The 24,353-nt window shown below is 42.1% G+C and overlaps 1 protein-coding gene across 10 annotated transcripts in view; it reads left to right on the top strand.

Moving 5' to 3' along the window:
* CLASP1 (cytoplasmic linker associated protein 1) overlaps window positions 1–24,353 on the top strand; it is a 263,183-nt gene that overhangs the window by 33,440 nt on the left and 205,390 nt on the right. The gene's annotated exons all lie outside the window — the stretch shown is intronic.

Below are 24,353 nucleotides of genomic sequence, written 5' to 3'. Positions count from 1 at the left end.
ATCAAAAAATCCTTATGCTTTAGCACTTTGTATATGTGCTGCCGAAGCGAGCACTGCTTTAGCACTTTGAGAGAAGGCCAAGTAAACAGATTAAAGAGAGGCTTTTATGTTGGAAAGTTTACGATCATTTGCAGCCTTGAAGTTAAAGTGAATGTTCTATCTTGCACTGAAAGGGTCATGAGACGTTGGTGAGTGGTCCTTCACGAATAGCAGATGTCTTCACGGATTTCCTGTAGGGAATGGAATTGGCGATAGCGTCTGGAACATTTTACCTTCAGGTCACTGTTTTGAAGTTGGCCTAGGTACCTGGCTAGAAATAGTATGGGTTGCCAAGGACTCTTCTGTGACTTGTATGTAATGGCCTGGAGGATATCCTTCAAGTTCTAAAGATCGAGGTGGGCATGTGCCTTTGGTGGGTAGGGGGTGCAGGCAGGGATCCCAAGACCCAAATGAGTTGTGAAGGTTGACCATTTTACCATTCAAGGATTAAGGTTTCGTGACTAAAAACTGGACTGGACTTGTGCTGCAGAGGTGTCATTCTCTACCTGTCTTTTAGTTTGCCAAGGGGATGGCCCCTTTGGGTCAAGACCGGGATGGAAGAGTAGGGCATTGGTATGACTCCTAATAGGTGCTATAGACATTGAGAAATGGGCTCACAGGAAACAGAATCTGTTGTGCTTTTTTATTGGCTCAGTCTTCTGAGATTGGTTTGGACTTGGAAACTGGTGCGTGTAGGATTTTTTTGTTTCCTCTAGGGTAGACTCTTGTTTTCCAAATGCATTAAACCTTGGTCTCATCTAAGAGTCAGCAGGCTTTATACTCATTAAGGATGTTACCTAGGACCCTGATATTTTACTTACAATTGCATATAAAATTTATCCTGTCTTTGAAGGCTGAGCTTAATTTCTGTTTCATTCATCTATTTATTTATTTAGCTGTGCATGACAAGTGCTGCTTATGTGCTCAGCCTTGGTGTTGGGTGATGGGAGTGTTACAGACAGGGAGGTGGTAGAGGGTCTGGTCGCTCCATTGTTGGGGGCTGTAAAGTCACTTTGTCTGGGTTGGAATCCCAGTTGCACCACTCTGGGTGCACATTGCGATGTTTTTGCCTGAGAGTAACTGAGGACTGACTCATTGGCTTCAAACTGCTATCAGGAGATTGAGTGATTTTCTTTCAGAGTTTAAGAAGTCTGCAGTAGCTAAGGCAGTGTCCAGGGAAGAAGAATGTCTGCTTGTGTCTTTTACTTGGAGGGAAACCTTTGTCAGAAGCTCCCCGGCAGACCTTTTTACATCAGATTGGCCAGAATGGCTTTGCATGGCCACCCCAGCATTGCTGGAAAATAGATGGGTGTCCATGATTGTTTTCCACCATCATGCTTGACTTCCTGATCTCAAGAAGAGTCCAGCCTCCTTTGAGTGAAGCATATGGCCATGTGAAGGAGGGGGGATATTTGAATACTGTCAGACTCCTGCTCAACAAATACTGGTTCCATGAGTGAATAAGTACTCCCTAGGCGTCCAGTCCAGTAAGGGCAGATAATGAAACAAAGAGCTCTACTCCAACCATAATGTGCAACTGTGCAACATCAGACCTTTGAGCAATATCAGACTTCTGTTAATATATAAAACTCATGCTTTATATTATGGGTTGAAGAAGGAAGTTAGGGATGGGACTGAGGTAATAGGGATGTTAAATAGGTAACCCAGAGAGTCTGCTATACTGTGTGAGCTCTCTTAACCTCTCCTGGCTTTGGCTTCGGGCTTTAGTTCCCTCATCTACAGTGTTGGGATAACTGAGCTATTATGAGCACTAAATGAGACAGTGTATGTTGGTGGGAATGCAAACTGGTGCAGCCACTCTGGAAAACAGTATGGAGGTTCCTCAAGAAGCTGAAAACAGAGCTACCCTATGACCCAGCAATTGCACTACTAGGGATTTACCCCAAAGATGCAGATGTAGTGATCCGAAGGGGCACCTGCACCCCGGTGTTTGTAACAGTGATGTCCACAACAGCCAAACTATGGAAAGAGCCCAGATGTCCATCAACAAATGAATGGATAAAGAAGATGTGGTATATATACATACAATGGAATACTACTCAGCCATGAACAAAATTGAAATCTTGCCATTTGCAATGACATGGATGGAACTAGAGGGTGTTACGTTAAGTGAAATAAGTCGATCAGAGAAAGACAATTGTTATATGATTTCACTCATATGTGGAATTTAAGAAACAAACAGAGGAGCATAGGGAAAGAGAGAGAAAAATAAAACAAGACAAAATCAGAGAGGGAGACAAACCCAAAAGAGACTCTTTTTTTTTTTTTTTTTTTAAGATTTTATTTATTTGACAGAGAGAGACACAGCAAGAGAGGGAACACAAGCAGAGGGAGGGGGAGAGCTAGAAGCAGGCTTCCTGCTGAACAGGCAGCCCGACGCGGGGCTCGATCCCAGGACCCTGAGATCATGACCTGAGCCGAAGGCAGACGCTTAACGACTGAGCCACCCAGGCGCCCCCCAAAAGAGACTCTTAATCATAGGAAACAAAATGAGGGTTGCTGGAGGGGAGGAGGGTGGGGGGATGGAGTAACTGGGTGATGGGCATTAAGGAGGGCACGTGATGTAATGAGCACTGGATATTATATAAGACTGATGAGTCACTGACCTCTATGTTTGAAACCAATAATACACTATATGTTAATTAATCAAATTTAAATAAAAAATGAAGTGCATATCTAAACAACAACAAAAAATAAATGAGACGGTGTATCAAGTTGTCTCATGTCTGCCCCATAACAAGCACTGGGATATTAGTGGTGGTTATCAAGACTGGTTCCTGTCTTCCAGGAGCTCCTAGTACAGGGGGAGCGGGGAGGGAGAGCACTGATCAGCAAGCCAAGGGTTCCAGTATAGTATAGCAGGAGCAGTAGCAGAGACCCACAGAATTGGGTGGGAAGCCAGAAGAACATGACAGCACTGTCTGGAGGAATCCAAGGTTTGAAGATTGGGTAGTTTTTTTCAGAATAGCGTTTTCAGGGTCACAAAAGTGTGAAAGATTAAGATTTGACCCTTCTCGAAGTAATGTCTAAGGAAGACAGCTTGGTGTGAAGGAGAAGTCAGGAAGGCGGGGTTTGCTACCGAGTTGCATGTGATCATGGACAAGTCACTTGACGTGTCTGTGCAATGCTGGTGTTGGACCAGGTCATCTCTTGGGAGCCTCCAACTCTAATACCTTACACAGCTTCATACCGAAGACTTTACGGTCTGGGCCATGTCAGATGGTTCTAATGTTACACAGTACGGAGCACCCCCTTTCTTTATAAGCTCTCTCAGTGTGGTGACACCGAGCCCTCTGCACACCTGGAGCCCGGAGCCTGGAACATAGAAGGTGCTCAACGAATACTGGTTGCATGAGTGAACTCAGGAGCTTAGACTGTTGGGCAAGTAGTCCTAGTAGCTTTACCAAAATCTGGAAACTTACCTTTTAGGCCCCCCCTCCTTTTTTTAAAAAGATTTTTAAAATTCATTTGAGAGAGAAAGCACAAGCAGGAGGAGCAGCAGAGGGAGAAGGAGAAGCAGACTCCCTGCTGAGCAGGGAGCCTGACGTGGGGCTTGATCCCAGGACCCTGAGATCATGACCTGAGCTGATCATGAGTAGTCATTTAACCGACTGAGCTACCCAGGTGCTCCACAGGTTATGCAATTTCTAATTTTGACATATACTCCCAAATTGTTCTACACAAAGGTTGCTCTACTCTATGCATGAATGTATGAGTGCTGGTTCCCTATCTATTTTCAGATGCTGGGTATTATCAAAGTCTTTCATTTTTGCTAAAATGATAGTATAAAAGTGTATCTTTTCAATTTTTGTTTCTCTTTAATTTTGGGTGAAATGTACATTTTTTGTTTACTAACCACTTGTATTTTTTTCCTGTCGACTGCTTATATCCTTTGTCTGTTTTTTCTATGTTTTGGTGTTAATTTGTACAGTCCATTTCTGTATTATGGAAATCAGCTTGTCATATGTGTTTGCCATTTGCCTTTTGTCCTTGTGGATTGTTCTGTTTTTATTTTTATTTTTTTAAAGATGTATTTATTTATCTGATAGAGCACAAGCAGGGGGAATGGCAGGCAGAGGGAGAGGGAGAAGCAGGCTTCCTGCTGAGCAAGGAGCCTGACATGGGGCTTGATTCCAGGACCCTGAGATCATGACCTGAGCTGAAGATAGTTGCTTAACCGACTGAGCCACCCAGGCATCCCTATTTCCTTCCCACCCCTTTTAATCATAGATCAAGATTTCTCATTAGAGCCTCAGGTGCATTTTAGGTTTTATTTGACATACTTTATATATTATGGATTGAAAGGATTCACTTTATAATAAAACTTTTCAGCTTGGCTTCTTGATTTTTTTTTTTTAATTAAGGACTAAAAAGAAGGAGAAAATGGAAACAATTTTAGGCTTTCAAAACAGTAGTATTTGGGTATTGTTATTCCTTAACAGAGAATCTAGATGAATGTCAGAGCAGTCTCATTTAAAAAAATAGTTGGCTGGGGCTTGAATCATTTTACATTTGATTATTTCTTAACTTGGTAAACAAATTTGTATTTGGCATTAATTGGAGTTTAACAGCTACCCTTTATTATTTAGTTACTATGTGTTCAGGATGTTACCTGTCTTATCTCATTTAATCTTTGCAATGCCCCTGCAAGGTGGGTGGTGCTACCCTGATTTTATACATGAGGTAACTGAGATCACCCAGAATTATGAGGTAATTCCTACTAGTGATTATGGAATTGGGACTTCAACATATGTCTCCCTGATTTCCTAGCCTCTGCCCCTCTCACAAGAACAGCGTCTGCAAACTTTCTTAAAGGCCACATAGTAAATATTTAAGGCTCAGTGGGCCATATGGATTTCTCACAAATATTTAACTAGTTCGGACCATTCTAGTGCAAAAACAGCCACGGGCAACACACAAATGAATGGGTATGGCTGTGTTCCCAAACAACTTAATCTATAGAAACAGATGGAGAACCAGTTTGGCTCATGGACTGTAGTTTTCCAGCCCCCAGACTAGAACACTGAGCACCTACTATGTGTAAATACCTTTTTTTCCCTTCCTTCCTTAGTTCTTTTCTTTCTTCTTTCTTTCTCTTTCTTTCTTTCCTTTTTTCCTCTTTCTTTCTTTCTTTCTTTCTTTCTTTCTTTCTTTCTTTCTTTCTTTCTTTCTTTCTTTCTTTCTTTCTTTCTTCTCTCTTTCTTTCTTTCTTAGCATGGTGGGGAGGGCTAGAGGGAGAGAGAGAGAATCTTAAGCAGGCTCTACACCCAGTGTGGTGATCGACATGGGGCTCGATCTCATGACCCTGAGATCATGACCTGAGCCAAAACCAAGAGTTGGACATTTAACTGACTGAGCCACCCAGGCGCCCCTGTAAATACTTTTCCTTTAGTGTTGGGAACCATTCATGATTCATCTGGCAGAAGAGTAGGCTTATAATTTTGGGATGGGGAGAGCGCCTGGGTGGCTCAGATGGTTAAGCGACTGCCTTCGGCTCAGGTCATGATCCCGGGGTCCTGGGATCGAGTCCCGCATTGGGCTCCCTGCTCCTTGGGAGCCTGCTTCTCCTTCTGCTTCTCTGTCTCTGTCTCTCATGAATAAATAAATAAAATCTTTAAAAAAAAAATGGGGGGATGAGGAGAGCACTAGTATAGGTTAAGTAGAATACGGTTTGTTTTTGGAGCACCTTATCTGAATTTTGAGAAATCTTGCCTTTTTTAGCCCTCTCTTATTCAGACTCATATTATGATCAGTTTGCATTCTATTAGCCTGTCACTGATCATCTACTGTGAGTTGGCTTTGGACTTTCTTGGATAATAGAAGTCATCTTGGGGATTGAGGAATCAGTATAAGGCCATTGTATGTCAGAACACCAGAGGGCTGCGCCGTGGGGTGCTGTTCAACATGGAAGCACTTAGTGTCTTTGTTGTCCCAGTGACTGTGGGAGACACAAAAGGAGAGGGGAGAATCTTCTTGTGCATGACGTTTCTTTTCTAGATTACTCAGACATTAAAAGGAAACCCCCCGATTTTGCATATGGTTGCCCTCCTTGATCTGGTCTCTTCCTTTATTAAAACTTGAAGAGTGAAAAGAATGGTGGAGTAGATTTTTGTATGTACCTCCAGCCACTGTTGTGTCCCCCGTCCCCCCCCTTCCATAGATGAGAAGGATGAAAGCAGATATGACCCAGAGAGGCTGCATGGGCTCCCGCAGCTGGAGGGAGTTGAGGTGCTGTGCAGCTTTCCCAGTGAACGGTCCCTTCTGTTCAGCCAGGCAGCGCAGTACCCTTACCGTGTGGGCACCTGCACATTTAGTAGCTCAGTGCGGACCAGGTTTTTCATGAATATGGTCCCAGAGTCCTTTCTCCACGGTTCCAAAATCCCCCAAGCCCCCAAACTTCGTGTTTTTCATTTGTCGTTTGACCACAGTGAACTGACATGAAACTACGTGTAGTTTTACTTACCTGCTCAGGGCATGTTTCAGCGCTGAAGTATTCGTATATTTGATTGTGGGTTGCTGCCCCAGATGTTGTTAAATGTATGTATGTGTATGTATATGTATATATATATATATTCTCCCCTCCCCTCTCTCTTATAGGTTCTATTCTCTATATATGTTTCCTATCCTATATATGTAACTGGTTGCACTACTTGACTTTTGTAAAAGTTGAAAAATTTTGTATTCCAGAACACATCAGGCTCCAGAGTTTTGGATAAGTGATTGTGGACCCGTATTTAATATTGTAGAATAATAATGATAACCCATGGTTTGGGGATATGTACTATGTACCAGAAATTGTGCTAAATATGAGTTCGTTTTTACCTTCTAATTACCGTATGGGGTAGATCATGTTCTTTTATTCTGTAGATGAGGAGACTGATGCCCCAGTAAGTCAAGTAACTTGTTCAAGTGACGGATCTAGGAACTAAGGTTTTGGGGACTTGACCCCAGCTGCTTATGTAACAGCCGAAGTTAATTAAGCACTTATGATGTGCCAGATTCTACACTGGGGGCTGGGTGTCCAGTGAGGACTATTGGGCCCAGTCCCTGTCCTGACCATGACTACCAGTGCCTGGGCAGTCTAGCTCTGTCTAAATATGGGACTTCATCCCAGTGCACTCTTGTCTCAAGGCCCATGCCATGCTGCTTTGTATTTGAAATTTGTAGATTTTCTGTTAACCTAGGGCCTCTTTTGTCTCTGCCCTAATGCTCTTTATGGCCTAACTAGGTGAGGGTGGGGGAGGGCAGGTAAGGCAGATGAGAGGACGGTGCACAGTGTAGGATAGGATATCATTAACTGTAAAATTGCATCATAGGAGTGTCTATAAATGTTGTAGTGTGGAGAAGAAAAAAAATGTTAGGGTTTGTTAGTTGGAGAGGCCGAGATGGAGAGTCAGAATTACATAGGGTCATGAAGAATCAAAAGGAATTAGTTCCTAAAGGTTCAGAGAAGCCTGTGTTCCTTTCTTGTTTCTCCCTGTCTGGGCAGCACCGTCTCTTGTAGACCATAGAAGACTTAGTCTTTCGTTAAGCCTCTTTAGAGAGCACAGTGTTTCCCTCTGCCTTGGATCAGGTGCCCTTTATGGGCGGGAGGGAAGGTGTGACAGTAAGGGAGGTTCCTCTCATTCCCCTGGCCTCTATCTCCATAACCTTGGCTTTCATTGAAGGAGGTTTTTATTTCCCCCCATTGTGTCCTTGAGAGGAGAGCCAGAAAAGATTATCAGATTCAGATGAGGTAACTTCTGTTTCTTTTTCTGGCGGTCCGCTTGGTGCTGCCATCAAGCCATGCCTCCTTGCAGAGGCTGTTCGTTTTTCCCAGATTGTTTCCTTGCAGTGTTGTCCAGTGGTTGCAAGAGCCACATTTCTCTGGGTATATTTTATTTATATATATAGAGAGAGAGATAGACAGATTGCAACATTTACATTTTATGAAACATTTATTTTATTTTATTTTTTTATTAGTTTTTTTTAAAGTTTTTTAAAAAAATTATTTGTCAGGGAGAGAGTGAGAGCGAGCACAGGCAGGGGGAACGCAGGCAGAGGGAGAAGCAGACCCCCTGCTGAGCAAGGAGACGGATGTGGGGCTCGATCCCAGGACCCTGCGATCATGACCGGAACCGAAGGCAGACGCTTAACGACTGAGCCACCCAGGCGCCCCTATTTTAAAATGTTTTTGAGTGTAGTTGGCACACAATGCTACATTCATTTCAGGTGCACAACATGGTGATTTAACTTGTCTATACATCATGCTGTGCTCACCACAAGTGTAGCTACCATCTGTCCCCATGCAACAGTATCAGAGTTTCATGGACTGTATTCCCCATGAGTGCCTTGTATGCCAATGATTTATTCTTTCCATGACTAGAAGCCTGTACCTCCCACTCCTCTTTACCCATTTTACCCATCCCTGCACCCCACCGTGCTTCTGGCAATCATTCATTCATTCATTCATTTATTGTTTTTATTTTATTTTAACGTAGTTAACATAGTGTTACATTAGTTTCAGGTGTACAACGTAGTGGTTCAACAGTTCCATGTGTTACTCAGTGCTTGTCAAACGTGTACTTTTAGTCCTCTCTGGGTATATTTTAAAAAGATCGATGTCTCTGATGTGAGTAGAAAAGCTATAGTGAGTGATACTAAGCAAAAGTAAAAACACCTCAGGAAAAGTTATTTCAAGAAAATTTCTGGAGCTCCTGGGTAGCGCAGTCAGTTGAGCTCCTGACTCTTGATTTTGGCCAGGTCATGATCTCAGGATCCTGGGATCAGGCCCCTCATCGGGCTCTCCACTCAGCGGCGAGTCTCCTTCTTCCTCTCCCTCTGTGATCTCTCTTGCTTTTGCTCTCTTTCAAATAAATGACATCTTTACAAAAAAAAAAGAAAATTTCTGTGGATTGTTGAGTAAAAATGGTATGCTTGATGGATGTAATTAATGGCATTTTTTCCTAAATATGTGTTTACATGTATGCAAGAGCATCAAAGTATATAGGAAATAATTCAGATTTGAGTGAACAGTCTGGATTCCTGTCCTGGCTCTGCCACTTCGACTTTTGAGCAGGTAACTCTCCTTATCTGTAAAATGGGTGTCTGGTGATACCTATTACACAGCTTTATTGTGCAGCTCCGATGAGCCCATGTACATAAGGTGCCAGTCATGCTTAGCATTGTAGCATGTGGTCAGTGAAAGGAAAATGAAGGAGATATTATGGACTTACGGGTAGTAAAATCGGTAGGTTAACTTCTCTGTGGGGCTGAGGTTGCATCCCTTCCCGTAGTCCTTGTCGGCCTCGGCCTGGAACAGAGGCCTCGGATCTTTGGTAGTAAGATACAAAACCTTGAGCTGCTGTACTCTTGATAGCAAAGAGCAGAACAGCCGTTGGACAAGAATTCTAAGGGTGGGCTTAAAACCTACTCATAAAACCAGTCCATTGGTTGAGGACCCCTGTTCTAGGAGGGCTTCACTTGCTCTTTTTTATTTTTAATACTTTGTTTTAGAAAGCTAAAATTTATTTATTTATTTTTTTTAAGTTTTTTTTTTTTTTTTTAATTTGAGAGAGAGAGAATGAGAGAGAGCGAGCACATGAGAAGGGGGGAGGGTCAGAGGGAGAAGCAGACTCCCTGCTGAGCAGGGAGCCCGATGAGGGACTCCATCCAGGGACTCCAGGATCATGACCTGAGCCGAAGGCAGTCGCTTAACCAGCTGAGCCACCCAGGCGCCCCTAGAAAGCTAAAATTTAAATACAAATTTAAATTTAAATACAATAGAAGAAATTCTAAATTGAGTGTCAAAACAGAAAGAAAAAGAAGCAGCTGGGGTGAGAAGATGGAGCGGACAGTGAGGCGGATGAATCAGTAAACCACAGCTAATGTTGACTAATATTAAGAGCTCACAGTTAATAAGTGTCCATTATGTGCCCAAAACTGTTAAAAGCTTTGCATTCGCTGCCTCATTAAATCATGACGTAGAAACTAGATGATGAACCGTATGTTTATTCCCATTCTACGGTTGGGGAAACTGCCTAAGAGAAGTGAAGAGACTTGCCTCAGGTCACTTAACTAGAAAGTGTAAGAGGCAAGATTTTCATCTGAGTAGTCTGACTTTAGAGCCCACATCTGAATCAATATGCAATGCTACTTTCTTAAAATGTTGCAGCAATTTTAATAATTTCTTTATTGGAGCATAAAGAAAAGAGTGTAAGGATTCACTCCAGAGTTAACAGTGATTGCTTTAGGAGACTGGGTCCTGACTGAGAGATAAGCAACTCATTTTCTATTTTAATAAAAAACCCAAAATATTTAAGATCAATAAAACAGTTCTTTGATCCTACTAGACTCATGACCATATACACTTTTTTTTTTTTTAAAGATTTATTTATTTATTTTAGAGAAAAGAGAGAGAGAGCAGGGGGAGAGGCAGAGGGAGAGAGAGTCTTAAGCCGGCTCCTTGCTGAGTGTGGAGCCTGACGTGGGGCTCGATCTCACAACCCTGAGATCACGGTCTGAGTGGAAACCAGGAGTTGGATGCTTAACTGACTGCTCCCCTCCAGATGCCCCCCACATACAGCTTTTAAACTTTTTATTTTGGAAAATATTCAGACCTATAGGAAAGTTTCAAAAAACAGTGCAAAAAATTTTCATATGTTTTACCCAGATCCTGGTGTTAACACTTCAGCACATTTGTTTTGTCCTTCTCTCTGTATGCATGTTATGAGTTGTGGACTGTTGGAGTGTAAGTTGTAGACACAGTGCTTCCTTGCTCTTAAATACTTGCCTGTATTTCCTAAAAACAAGGACATTTGCTTATGTATGTCATCTTAGCACAGTTCTCTAAGTCAGTATTAGGATCAGTAGAATACAGATATATCTAATCTACAAGCCTTATTGACATTTCACCTCTTGTCCTCCTAATGTCCTTTATAGCAAGAGCAAAAACAGTCTTCTAGTCCACACTCCAATCCAGAATCACAGTTGCATTTGGTTCTCATCTGTATAGTCTCTTTAAATCCGGGGCAGCTCATCTTCAGTCTTTCCTTGTCTCTCTTAATACTTTTGAAGAGCACAGGGCATTTATTTAGTAAAGCCCTTCAATTTGATCTTGCTTACGGTTTCTCACAATTGGATTGAGGTGGTGCATTTTGGGCAGGAATACCACGCAGGTGTACTCCGTACATCCTATCAGGAGACGTGTGGTGTCTTTCTCTTCCCTGGTGAAAGAGATCTTTGCCAGGTAGCTTCAGAAAATTGCTGTTTTGTTTTGTTTTGTTTTCTTTTATAATAGGTATCTTGTGGGGAGATACTTTGAGACCATGTAAATACCCTGTTTTCCACCAAACTTTCACCTACCAGTTTTCGCATCCACTGATAATGTTTGCCTAAAATAATTATTACTGTGTTGGCTGCCATAGGGTGATTTTTCTGATTTCATCATTTCTTCTTCATTTATTAGTTGACTCCAAATATTTTTAAAATGTCTATTGTATGTCTATTTGTATAGCAGGAATTAACATTTTTAAAAAAAAGATTTTATTTATTTATTTGAGAGAAACAGAGAGTGAGAACAAGCAGGGGGAACAGCAGACGGAGAGGGAGAAGCAGGCTCCTTGCTGAACAGGCACCGTGATGTGGGGCTCAATCCCAGGACCCCAGGATCATGACCTGAGCAGAAGGCAGATGCTTAACTGACTGAGCCACCTGGGAACCCCAGAATTAGCATATATTTTGATAGTTATCCCCCAAAGGAACTACTTTGAAGAAAGAAAAAAATGTTTCAAATTAGTCTTATTTAGGTCCATTTATATTCATAAAAAATTTAAGGTAACTTAATTTGTGAACATATAACATGCACAATGTGATGAAGTTTGGTTTGGGCTAGCAGCATTGGAGAGGTGGAGAAATGGAGAGATGGTCAGCTTGTAAGTTTTTATAACGATTATTCAAGGAATACAGAAAGGCAGATAATAACAAGATGCCTTCCTGGATTTAGTAGAATATTAAAGGACACTTTGCAGGAGGGGAAAAAAGCAGAGCATAGAAAACTGATGAAACAAGACAGTACTGAGTGAGATCTGGATTATTCTGCTGCACTATACCTGTGGACAGAATTCATCAGCTTGGGCTTTGGACTTTGGGGGAAAGTGTCATAGATGGGATTTTAGATGGGGAGGAAGTGCTTTGTGCCGGGTTCCATTGCTGGTAGGAATCTCTCTGTTTAATCATCCTTTTTTTTTTTTTTTTAAGATTTTATTTATTTATTTGACAGAGAGGTAGACTCAGCGAGAGAGGGAACACAAGCAGGGGGAGTGGGAGAGGGAGAAGCAGGCTCCCTGCAGGGCAGGGAGCCCGATGTGGGACTCGATCCCAGGACCCTGGGATCATGACCTGAGCCGAAGGCAGACACTTAACGACTGAGCCACCCAGGCGCCCCTTTTTAATCATCCTTAAAGGCTTTGTGGAAGAATGGCATCTAGGACTCTTAAAAAAAAAATTATACACACATACACACACATATATACACACACACACAAAGTGTATTTTTATATGTATTGATCCCTGAGATCGAGAGTCGTATGCTCTACCAACTGAGCCAACCAGGTGTTCTTTTAGGCTCTTGTATGAGGGAAGAGAGATTGTTCAGCTGGCTCTGCAAAGAAGCATATTGCAGGTGACATTGATGAGGGTCATGTTCTGGGATAAGCTGGTCCTACACTAGTAAGGCTGAGCAACATCCCATGTACAGGAGCCTGGTGAGGTAGTGGGGCTGACTCTAGGGGCAATGGAAGCCATTGAAGGACCATTGGGTGCTAAAAAATTGCTTTAGGAGTTAGGGGTCTGTCTAATGAAGGTGGTGTGGACTAATACCAGGGGAGTGGGGAGAAGCAGATTAGAGTAAGGCATTAGGGAGGAGGACAGGATGGGGATTTTTGCTGTTAGTTTGGATGTAGGGAGGACTGGGATGATTTTGAGAAGTCTTCAACATTTCAGGCTTCAGGATACAGTTTATTGACTGTGGATAACCTTGTGAAAAAAGATAGTTCTTTTCCTGCATGATGCATGTTTGTTTTTAAATTGGAGAAGACATTTTAAGAAAAAAAAACCCAAATAATTTGGAGGAACATTTAGGAGAATTTTTGTCTTTGACTTCTTACTTTGATGGAGGGTCCTAAGTCTTATATACTTTGTGATTTACGTATGTATCTTGGGAACATCCTTTTTCAAACACTTCTCTTGAGGTTGCCTAATTGAAGTATTTTTGCAAATGCTGATTTAAAAAAGTAATTTATTTTTTATTTTATTTTTTATTTTTTTTTTAAGGATTTTATTTATTTATTTGAGAGAGAATGAGAGAGAGCACATGAGGAGGGGGAGGGTCAGAGGGAGAAGCAGACTCCCTGCTGAGCAGGGAGCCCGATGCGGGACTCGATCCAGGGACTCCAGGATCATGACCTGAGCCGAAGGCAGTCGCTTAACCAACTGAGCCACCCAGGCGCCCTAGTAATTTTGTTTTTTCTATAGTAAAAGTGTTATGGGCCTGTTGTACAAACAAGAACCAACTAATGAAGCTTCTGAATATAAAGTTATAATGAAAAAATTGAAAATTGCTCCTAGTCTTTTGCCATAGCTATTTTATTGTTTATATTGGTAGAAAAAAATGGAAAGAATATTTATGTAAGACTGATCATACTACACCTGTTCTTTGTGTGTGTGTTTTGTGTCTAATTTCTTTTATTTAAGCCTACACATGCTATTTTATGAGATTTTTTTTTTTTTGGTTAAATGTGTGTCATTCATTTTTTCAAATCAGTAAGTTAGATCACTAATGAGTTAATATAATTCCAATATATTATTTTCTTCTATGAATGGTTAGCCATCATTTCTTTATCCACAGTTGGGTGCTACCACCTACGCAGTTTCTAGTTTTTTTGTTATAAGCACCATGACACTGAGCATCCTTGAACATGTGTATGTTCATGCCTTTGTGTGTGTGTGTGTGTGTGTGTGTGTAAAGTTCTGAAAACCTTTCAGCCTGAATTGCTGGCTCGGAGTGGGCCACATTGCCCCCCCCCCCGCCCCCCGGCAGTGGTGCGTGAATGTGTTTGTACCACATTCACATACCAACACACTGGGTGTTACTGTTTCTTCGGATAGTCTTCCTTTTGCATGGGCAAAAGATATCTCTGTGTAGCCAGAGCAGCATTGGATAGTCTTTCTTCTGTTTCTAACCTTTCAGATAAGAGCAAATCTTAAGAGGATGTGAAGTAAATAATTTTATTCTTGTTAATCTCATTTCCCCTTTAAAAGGTGGATGAGAAAAGGTTCTGTCTGGGGCATATTAAACACTTGCAGAGAAGATGTCCATAGTTCGGAGGAGGAAGTCCTGACACCTCGACAAAGTCCACTTTGTTGGATTAAAGAAATTGGTCTCCTTATCTGTCGTTTTATTCCCATTAGCTTATTTTTTTTTTCTACACAGAATGAGAATAATATTGATTTATCTCCCAAGAGAGTTGTGAGAGAAAATACCCATCATAATCCATTTATTTGGAATTTTCCTTTCCTTTTCCCAAGTGCTTTCACACCTCTTGTAACCGAAATGTCACCTCATCTTAACTGGGCTAAGCTGGAAAACGCAAAGTAACGCCAAGTAAATAGTAATTTTGTTTTTGTTGGGCAGTCTTATTTGATTCTGCATATGATTCTAAGGAATTTTTTTTTTTTAGGTTTTATTTATTTGACAGAGAGACAGCGAGAAAGGGAACACAAGCAGGGGGAGTGGGAGAGGGAGAAGCAGGCTTCCCGCCGAGCAGGGAGCCTGATGTGGCGCTCGATCCCAGAACTCTGGGATCATGACCTGAGCTGAAGGCAGAGGCTTAACGACTGAGTCCCAGGCGCCTGGGAATTTTTTTTTTTTAAACAGTTCTGTGAAGAAAAGGACTGATACTAGACTTTCTGATCACGGGAAGGGAGTCAGATGGACTTTGTATTGTACAGGAATTGAGTTCAAACCAGTTGAAGCTGAAAAAGGGCAGTATTGGGGCCGATCACTGGCCAGGCTGGTGGCTAAGATTACTGTGGGGACAGCAGTGAGGATTCAGGTTGGGGAGGTCTCTGCTTCTTTCTGGCCATGGCTTCTCTTCTGTGTTGCACTCATGTCCACTGTGAGTCCGGCTCACATCTTGCAGTTTCACCACCAGAGGAAAGTGTCTCTCTTTCCCCAGCTTAGATTACAACCACAAACCCCCAGACACATCCCCAAACCCTTGACTCACTCACTGTGGCCAGGGAGTTATGACAGTGTAAGAAAATAGGGGCTCCCACTCAGCAAACCTCATGTCAAGGGATGGAGTAAGGAGGACAGGTTGCCCTAAAGGAATGAAGCTTGGCTGGGGGCAAGTGGCCTTGGTGCACAACCCCTGCGGGCATTATGAATTTTGTCAGAAGTTTGTATTTTGGATTGCTTGAGAGGCTCTAGGGCTCTACTAGAGGCTCAGACATTGGGGTCAGAGGCGCCTAGGTTTTTTTTTTGTTTTTTTGTTTTTTTGAGAGAGTGTGAGTGTGCAAGTGCAATCAGGGTGGGGGAGGGGCAGAGGGAAAGGGAGAGAGAGAATCTTTTTTTAAAAAATTTTTTTATTGTAATGTTAATCCCCATATATTACATCATTAGTTTTAGATGTAGTGTTCCATGATTCATTGTTTGTGCATAACACCCAGTGCTCCATGCAGAACGTGCCCTCTTTAATACCCATCACCAGTTTATCCTCCCACCCCCCTCCCCTCTAGAACCCTCAGTTTGTTTTTCAGAGTCCATCGTCTCTCATGGTTCGTCTACCCCTCCGATTTCCCCCGCTTCATTCTTCCCCTCCCGCTACCTTCTTCTTCTTTTTTTTTTCTTAACATATATTGCATTATTTGTTTCAGAGGTACAGATCTGAGATTCAACAGTCTTGCACAATTCACAGCGCTTACCAGAGCACATACCCTCCCCAGTGTCTATCACCTAGTCACCCCATCCCTCCCACCCCACCTGGGAGAGAGAATCTTAAGCAGACTCTGTGCTCAGCATGGAGCCCGACACGGGGCTCTGTCTCGTGACCCCGAGATCATGACCTGAGCCGAGATCAAGAATCGGATGCTTAACCAACTGAGCCACCCAGGTGCCCCTCAGAGGCCCCAGTTTGTCTCACAGTTCTTTTTACCATTTTTAAAAAAGATTTTATTTATTTGAGAGAGAGCGCAAAAGAGCGAGCACGAGCGGGTAAGGAGCAGAGGGAGAAGCAGACTCCCCATTGAGCAGGAAGCCTGACACAGGACTCGATCCCAGGACTCCGGGATCATGACCTGAGCCGAGGGCAGACCCTTAACTGACTAAGCCACTCAGGCGCCCCTCTTTTTACCATTTGTGTGAATTTAGGCATGTCATTGAGCCTTCTGCTTCTGTGGTCAGGTGTGAGCAACCTGAGTAACCTGAATGTGCAGTGTTCTGTAGCACTTGGCATAGTTCTGTCTGTGTGTGTACCCCACTTTGCTTCTTCTCTCTCTGACGACCCTAGGTTATTCGGGCTGTTAGCTCTGTCTTCAAGTGAGAGCTTTTCTATCTGTCCCATCCCCTTTAAACTGAACACTTATCCTTTGTGATTGTCATTATGGTTTTTGGAATCACAGCACCAAAATTCCAATGTCATTATGGGTCTAATGCCATTCTTTCTGTATTTTAAAAATCTGGAGTCTCAGTCATTTATGTGTGATGCTGCTTTAACATGTCACACGTGCACTTACCACCTGCCTGTCCCGTTTAAGACCCTCCCTGGGGTATCTTGTAGTGACTAGGGAAATGGGACTTAGAGAGAGTGAAGTTGAGCCCCTTATGTTAATTTATCACTTACATTTTCCTGAGAACCAGTTTGGGGCGTTTATTTCTGTTAGAGCTCTTAAGTCATTTTAAATTTAAGAGGTAAGGTAAGACGCTGCGGATATTAAGAGGAGGATGTGGTAAGGGGATTAGGAAACAGGATGAGAAAGCTCCAGGCCTAATTTTCAGCCCTCTCCTGGATCTGGACCCCTTCCCTATTCTCAGGGTCTAGATCCCCTGCTCCCCTCTTTTCCCTTCAGGTCCAGATCTTAGGACCAGACCTTTCCTCCTCTAGGATAACATATGTTAGCCAGAATTAGCCTTCTTGCCCAGTGATGCCGCTTTGGGAGAAGTACATTCAGAGCAGGTGGGCGAAAGCCAGTGCTCTTCACACTAAGGACTGCCTGGGGACTAGCTGTGCTGCATGCTACCAACCCAGCCCCAAGCGGCCATCCATGCTGACTGTGTTTACGACTCTGTTGCTTCAGTCTGCAGCTCTTCGTGTAAAATGAATGAGGAAGATTTAGACTCACAGGCCCTCAAAGCCCAGGTGGATAGGGGCACAATGGAAACATGGGCACCCACGGAGGACAGCTGACAAAAGATGGGCTTTCCACCCCCATGCTTATTAAGCCTGCTTTAGTTCAAGAAAACCTTATGTAGGTGCATCATTTATATATTGATGTACATAGAGAATTATATGCTGCTTTATCATTTATGCTTTAACTCTATATGGACTTTAATACATAAATGATTCAGACTTCACATTTTTAAAATACAGAAAGGATGGTATTACACCATAAAAACACTGGCATTTTGGTGCTAGAATTCCAAGGAAAAATCTGGTATGACATGTGCCGAACTATTAATAGAGTATTTTTAAGGGGGAGGGGAAGCATTATAAGGGAATGTGTACTTACTGCCTATGTTTTTCATTGTTGGGAGTTTTAAAAAATACATATAATACAATGGGCATTAAATTTTTTTTTCTTTTTTAAGGATACTGTAGTGTGCTCGAAAGGGTTAGTTCTCTACGCAGGTCAGCTTTATTTGTATTAGATACACATCTGTTTACTTTCTGCTCAAGACCATTATCCTTGATAAAGGAGGAAGTGGAGTGATCAGGTTGAAGGTGGCAGAACAGGAAGCCATCTTGAATTCATCATGTTTTTCTGTGCTCCGAAGAGAAACCTCCAGTGCCTTGGTGGAAGGATTTATTTTTATAGAATGAGATTTTGATTCCTTGCTTTAGGGAAAATTGATCTGTTTCTTTTGCCATCTCCATCTCCAAAACTAGGTACGCCCTGTTAGGGCAGGCGATGCTCTTCTGGAAAAGGGAACACTGACAAAGGAGAGCTAATGTGCTTAGTCTCTGTGGAGCTGTGTTCTAGAATCTTACTTTGGTACTTGCTTTCGTATCCGCTGACATCAGGGCCTACCTCTGGCTATTCCAGCCATTGTTTTTTGTAACTTGCTGGCAAATGCTCCCAAGCTGCAGAGATGTTTAGGAAGTCCTTGGTAATGTTGGGGCTTCCACTCATCAATTCCTAGGGGTACTCTTCGTTACCCTCTTTTTTTTTTTTTTTTAAGATTTTATTTATTTATTTGAGAGAGAGAGTGAGAGAGAGAGAGAGCACAAGAGGGGGGAGCGGGAGAGAGAGAAGCAGACTCCCTGCTGAGCAGGTAGCCCGATGAGGGACTCGATCCCGGGACTCCAGGATCATGACCTGAGCCGAAGGCATTCGCTTAACCAACTGAGCCACCCAGGCGCCCTACCCTCTTTTCTTCAGGGGAGTAGCTCCAGCTCTGTAAAATAATAGACGATTTATATGGAAAAGTTAAGAGCCTGGAATCTGGGGACAGACTGCTTGGGTTAGAACTCCTCTCACTAACTGTGTGATGCTGAGTAAGTTATTTAACCTCCCTAGGTCTCAGTTTTTCATCTGTAAAATAGTGACAATATTGATCTCATAGGGTTCTCATGAGGGTGAAGGAGTTCATACACAGTGCTTGATACATAGTGCTGCAGACTTGCTAGCTTTGTGATTATTTTGTAGCATCCACGTGATAATTCTTTCTTCGTTTCTTTGTGATTGATTCAGCACTGTCACTGCCTGCCTTTGGTTACCTGTAATGGATTTCACTCGTCCCAGAACAAACCAGACAGTGGCAGAGAGGCCACAGAGGAATCAGTCGGGTTGCAGAGCAGCTTCATTCCAGAAGACCGTAGTTAAGGGAGCACCGGCTGTGTGTCTTTGCAGGGTAGTGGGTTCACTGGCCCAGGTCTCTCCTTGCGTTCGAATGTGTACTAAAATGGATTGTGGGGTATACACCCTACCTTTTCTTTCTTTCTTTGTTTTTAAAAACTTTTGGAAACAATCTTCTCTAGTGGGGCATATCAAATTCACCTTGGGGGCATTCATTTATCCACCTCCCTTCGAGAAAAACCACAGGTTAGAGTGTGTCTTCAGGTGGTTGGTTCTCTACCAGGCTTGTGGTGAGGGAGAAGTTTCAAGTCACTGTGCGTGCAGTTTGACTAGCTGTGTGTCAGTGAGCCATGGAATGCCATAAAGAGTTTCCAGTGTTGGAAGAAATTGCGCTCAAATGAGCATGAAACTGATCCAGCTGATCGTAGTGAAGAACAAAACAGTATACATTCCAGCAAGAATAGGAAAGGGTTTGGGTGGAATGATACTAGCCTGATAGACACTTAGCGGGCACTGAAGGAAAAGAGGAAGGTGATTTTGCTTGAGTGAACTCAAAAGTGAATTAGAAGTGTTTGCTTTGCATATTTTACCAAAAGGAATAAATGCTGGTGGAGATTGTGGTAAAGGAACTGTCTGGGTGTCATAAAGATTGTCACCAATATTTGATCTCCTGGTGTGCGTTAGAAGGAATAGTAGGTTTTTATATGCATTATTCTTAAATCTTACCCCACTTCCCAGAGGTTAGTTGGCTCTGAGACTCCTCAAGGTGAAGTAATATCCTGTAGGCACATATATAGTCAACTTTTGACTGGAATTTGAATGGAAGTCTGTAGAACATCAAGGCTTTTAAAAAGCTCATTCAGCCTATGGTAGATAAGTTTAACTTTGCTCTGTAATCACATTGTTTAGGAGATATGGTAGGAAAAATAAAACAAGTCTTGGATTTCTTGCTGAGCTAATAGTAGTGGGTAGTGAGTTTAAATTTTCAGTGGAAGGAATTAAAAAAGGTTAGCAGACGCTTGGAAGAATAACCTCTCTTATCATAGTGGATGGGAACTGGCTTGGTGTCCACAGGTGAATAAAAAGAACACAAAATAAAGATTTTAAGTGGGCTAGCCTTCTAACAGCCAGAACAATGTCGATTACCTTAGAACTCAGAGAGAAAACATTTATTTCTTACCAAGAACAAAAAGGCTACTTGGGAGGGAAAGAAGCGCTTCTGGGCACTATTTAATGGTACCAGAGAGCAGAAGGAAACAGCTAGGTATAGTGGGGCAGCAGATAAGGTAAAGTCAATAAGCAATCTTAGTTTTTTGTTTTATTTTAAAGATTTATTTATTTGACAGAGAGAGACACAGCGAGAGAGGGAACACAAGCAGGGGGAGTAGGAGAGGGAGAAGCAGGCTTCCTGCTGAGCAGGGAGTCCGATGCGGGGCTTGATCCCAGGACCTTGGGATCATGACTTGAGCTGAAGGCAGACGCTTAACGACTGAGCCACCCAGGCGCCCCAACAATCTTAGTTTTTATTTATTTATTTATTTTTTTAAAGATTTTATTTATTTATTTGAGAGAGAGAGAGAATGAGAGAGCACATGAGAGGGGGGAGGGTCAGAGGGAGGAGCAGACTCCCTGCAGAGCAGGGAGCTCGATGCGGGACTCGATCCCGGGACTCCAGGATCATGACCTGAGCCGAAGGCAGTCGCCTAACCAACTGAGCCACCCAGGCGCCCAACAATCTTAATTTTTAAATGAGGGATATTCAGGATCAAATTCATAGTACTTTTTGGCTGGTTTTGTTTTAATATTTGATTTGGACTCTCTGAAAGTTTTCGGTGGAGATTATTTTATGATAATTTAAAAAAGTAATACACTCTTGGACTGAGACAAAGAATTGGAGTTTCTGCGTGTATTTATTGGCTAGGTAAGTAATTGCATATGGGCCCTGAAAGTCTGGTTCTGCTTTACATCCCGACCTGCTGTCCTGAAGGCTTAGCTGGCTATTCTGGAGCTACAGCAGCCTGCCTTCTTCTGAAGTGGATCCTTTGCTCTGGCGTCACCTTTATGAGATGCTGGTCTGCCCGAGAAGAGAGTCTACAGTGGGAATTCAAGGTCAGCTATATAAGATAGCCATTGCCAAAGTGACACACAGGCAAACAAAATGAATCTTCTTTTCTCACATTCTTGGTATTAGAGGTCAGGAGAGGGGTCTGATTGCAAGTTTAGAGTAGGAGAGAATGCTTTTTGACTGATTGAGGGCATGGCCTTTCATTTCTAAATGGTTTAAAGAGTTTATGCCCCATTGTTTGTTCATTCCAGAGTCCTAATGATATGGATGATATTTTTTCTCGGACAGGAATGTGGCTTCTGGCAGTGACTCTGCATCACAATTGCTTGAAAATAACCAAGCCAAAATGTGTGGCCTCTGTGCATGTGATGTGTGTCCATGAAAGAAATGTGTGCCTGTTGATTAAAAAAACATCACTTGAAATTAGAAGTAGTGGCTTTCAAACTGGGAAAAATCTCAAATGTCCAGGATTAGGAGAATATAAAAGTACATATGTGTAAATATTTCTGCACATTTATCCAGAATTTGGTGTACTTTGCAGCAAGTATAGTTATAAAGAGTTTCAGTGACATGGGGAAATGCTGATGGAAAAATGTAAAATGAAAAAGGCAGGTGCAGAATTTAATATACACCAAAATCTCAGCTATGTACACATGTATAGAAAAAATGATCTGGAAAGAGCTATGGAAATGTTAGTAAGTATTCATCTATATGATGAAATTATAGATAATAGGTTTTCTTTCTATGTTTTTGTATTTTCTAAATTTCCCATAGTAGGCACATACTATTTTTATAAACAAGAATTTAAAACTTTTCTAACACGGCTGCTTTTGAGAAGGTACTGGTCAGGATATTATAGGGATGAGATTATCTATATTGTCACATGAAGAAATAAACAGAACTTGGATTTGCTGCAAAAAGTAATGCCTTTGTAACTTACAGCGATTCCTTCATTTTTTTCTTGGAATTAAGGTAGCAACAAAAGTAACTTTTCCTAATGAAAATACGTGATACAAGGGAGTCTGGTGGCTCTGTTGGTTGGGTGACTGACTGGCTCTTGATCTCAGCTCAGGTCTTGATTTCAGGGTCATGAGTGAAGCCCTGCGTTGGGTTCCACACTGGGCATAGAGCCTACCAAAAAACCCCAAAAACCAAAAAAACATGATACCCAAGCAATACCACAGTTGGGATCAAGAATCCGCTAAGTATATTCAACTGCTTCAGCCCCACTTTACCCCATAAATGTGCTTATAGTTGCTCTAAAAAGATATAAAAATCTGTAGAAAATCTGTTGCTGCATTTAATACATGAACTGTTTTGAGAAGTTTTGCCAGCTAAATGAGCAAACATCGGTATAAATTTAGCTTATCTTAATGACTTACTGCTTATTTTTTTTACATTTAGTTTTTTGTGGTAATTGCTTTTTTTTTTTTTGCCTCAATTTTGAGAAAAGAGATTGTGAAATATGGCGCAGCCAAATGTTCAGACTTGATTAGCACTGCAGTTAGAGTAAGCCAAATCTGGCTGTTTGATTTGATTTCTGCTTTATAATAGAAGGAGGATTAATTCAAGAGGAAAATGCTTATTTACCTTCCCTGATGCATAATAATGGTGCGTGTGGAGTTGAAGCATGTTCTTAATAAATTGCAATCCTCGTAGAATGGAGATCTTTTGATTTATGAAGGAATGTATTGCATCTTCCTATTCCTTTCACTAACAAAACAGCCTTAGTAAGAATTATAATTGCATTAGTGGCTGTCAGGGATGGAGGAGAGACGAGGGGGGCTTGGGGAGCGACTGCTAATGGGTAATGAGGTTCTTTGTGGGGTGATGAAGATGTTCTGGAATTAGGTAGCAGTGACAGATGCATAGTCTTGCATATACTGGAAAATACTGAATTGGACACTTTAAAGGGATGATTTCTGTGGTGTGTGTATGGTATCTTAATTTTTTAAAAAAGAAGAGGAAGATGGATTCCATATGTGAAGAAGTCCCATACACATCCCACCAACCTCTTCACTCAATGGTAAATTACAGAGATGCCTAATCCTGGGAGAATGTTGAATTTTCACAGGCATTTGTCATGAGAGTAAAAAACGCCCTGTGGTGAAAGTGATCAGTCACATCTAAAATGTTATTATGAAAAGATAATCTAAGGACATGAACAATAGTACTTAACAAGATCTGTTTGAAAAGGAACATTATGGGGATGTAGTAGCGTAGACTGAATTCCTGTCTTAAACTTCAAAATGAAACAAACGTGGTAGGTGTCAACAAGTAACTACATAGAGGAAGAGAAGGAAGTACATAGATTTTATAAAAGCTCACAAGAGTGAGGGATTTTTGTTTAAGAAGCAATTGCTTTCTTAAGATTTTTTTATTTTTTATTTTTATTTTTATTTTTTTTTAAAGATTTTATTTATTTATTTGACAGAGAGACAGAAGAGCGCAAGCAGAGGGAGTGGCAGAGGGAGAGGGAGAAGCAGGCTCTGCACTGAGCAGGGAACCCGATGCGGGACTCGATCCCAGGACCCTGAGATCATGACCTGAGCCGAAGGCAGACACTTAACCATCTGAGCCACCCAGGCGCCCTCTTAAGATTTTTTTAAAAAAGATTTTTAATTACGCCGCATCTGGCTCCCTGCTCCGCGGGAAGCCTGCTTCTCCCTCTCCCACTCCCCCTGCTTGTGTTCCCTCTCTCGCTGTGTCTTTCTCTGTCAAATAAATAAATAAAATCTTAAAAAAAAAAAATTTATTTGAGAGAGAGAGAATGAGAGAGCATGAGCAGGGGGGAGGGGTAGAGCGAGAGGGAGAAGCAGACTCCCCGCTGAGCAGGGAACCGGATGTGGGGCTTGATTCCAGGACACTGGGATCATGACCTGAGCCGAAGGCAGACGTTGAACCGACTGAGCCACCCAGGTGCCCTAATTTATTTATTTATTTTAGAGAGAGAGAGAGCACGTATATGTGTTGCAAGAACACAAGTGGGGGGGGGGCGGGCAGAGGGAGAGGAGAGAGAGAATCCCAAGCAGACTCTGCACTGAGCATGGAGCCCGACATATGGCTTGATCCCAAAACCCTGAGATCATGATTTGATCTGAGAGCAGGAGTTGGATGCTTAACTGACTGAACCACCCAGGTACCCTGTCTTACGATTTTTCAATGAAAAAAATAA

Source organism: Mirounga leonina, unplaced genomic scaffold (genome assembly GCF_011800145.1).
Source record: "Mirounga leonina isolate KUSES-001 unplaced genomic scaffold, KU_Mleo_1.0 Mir_151, whole genome shotgun sequence".
NCBI lineage: Eukaryota > Metazoa > Chordata > Mammalia > Carnivora > Phocidae > Mirounga > Mirounga leonina.
Note: the sequence above shows the minus strand (reverse complement) of the source record. Positions and strands in the feature narration are given on the sequence as shown.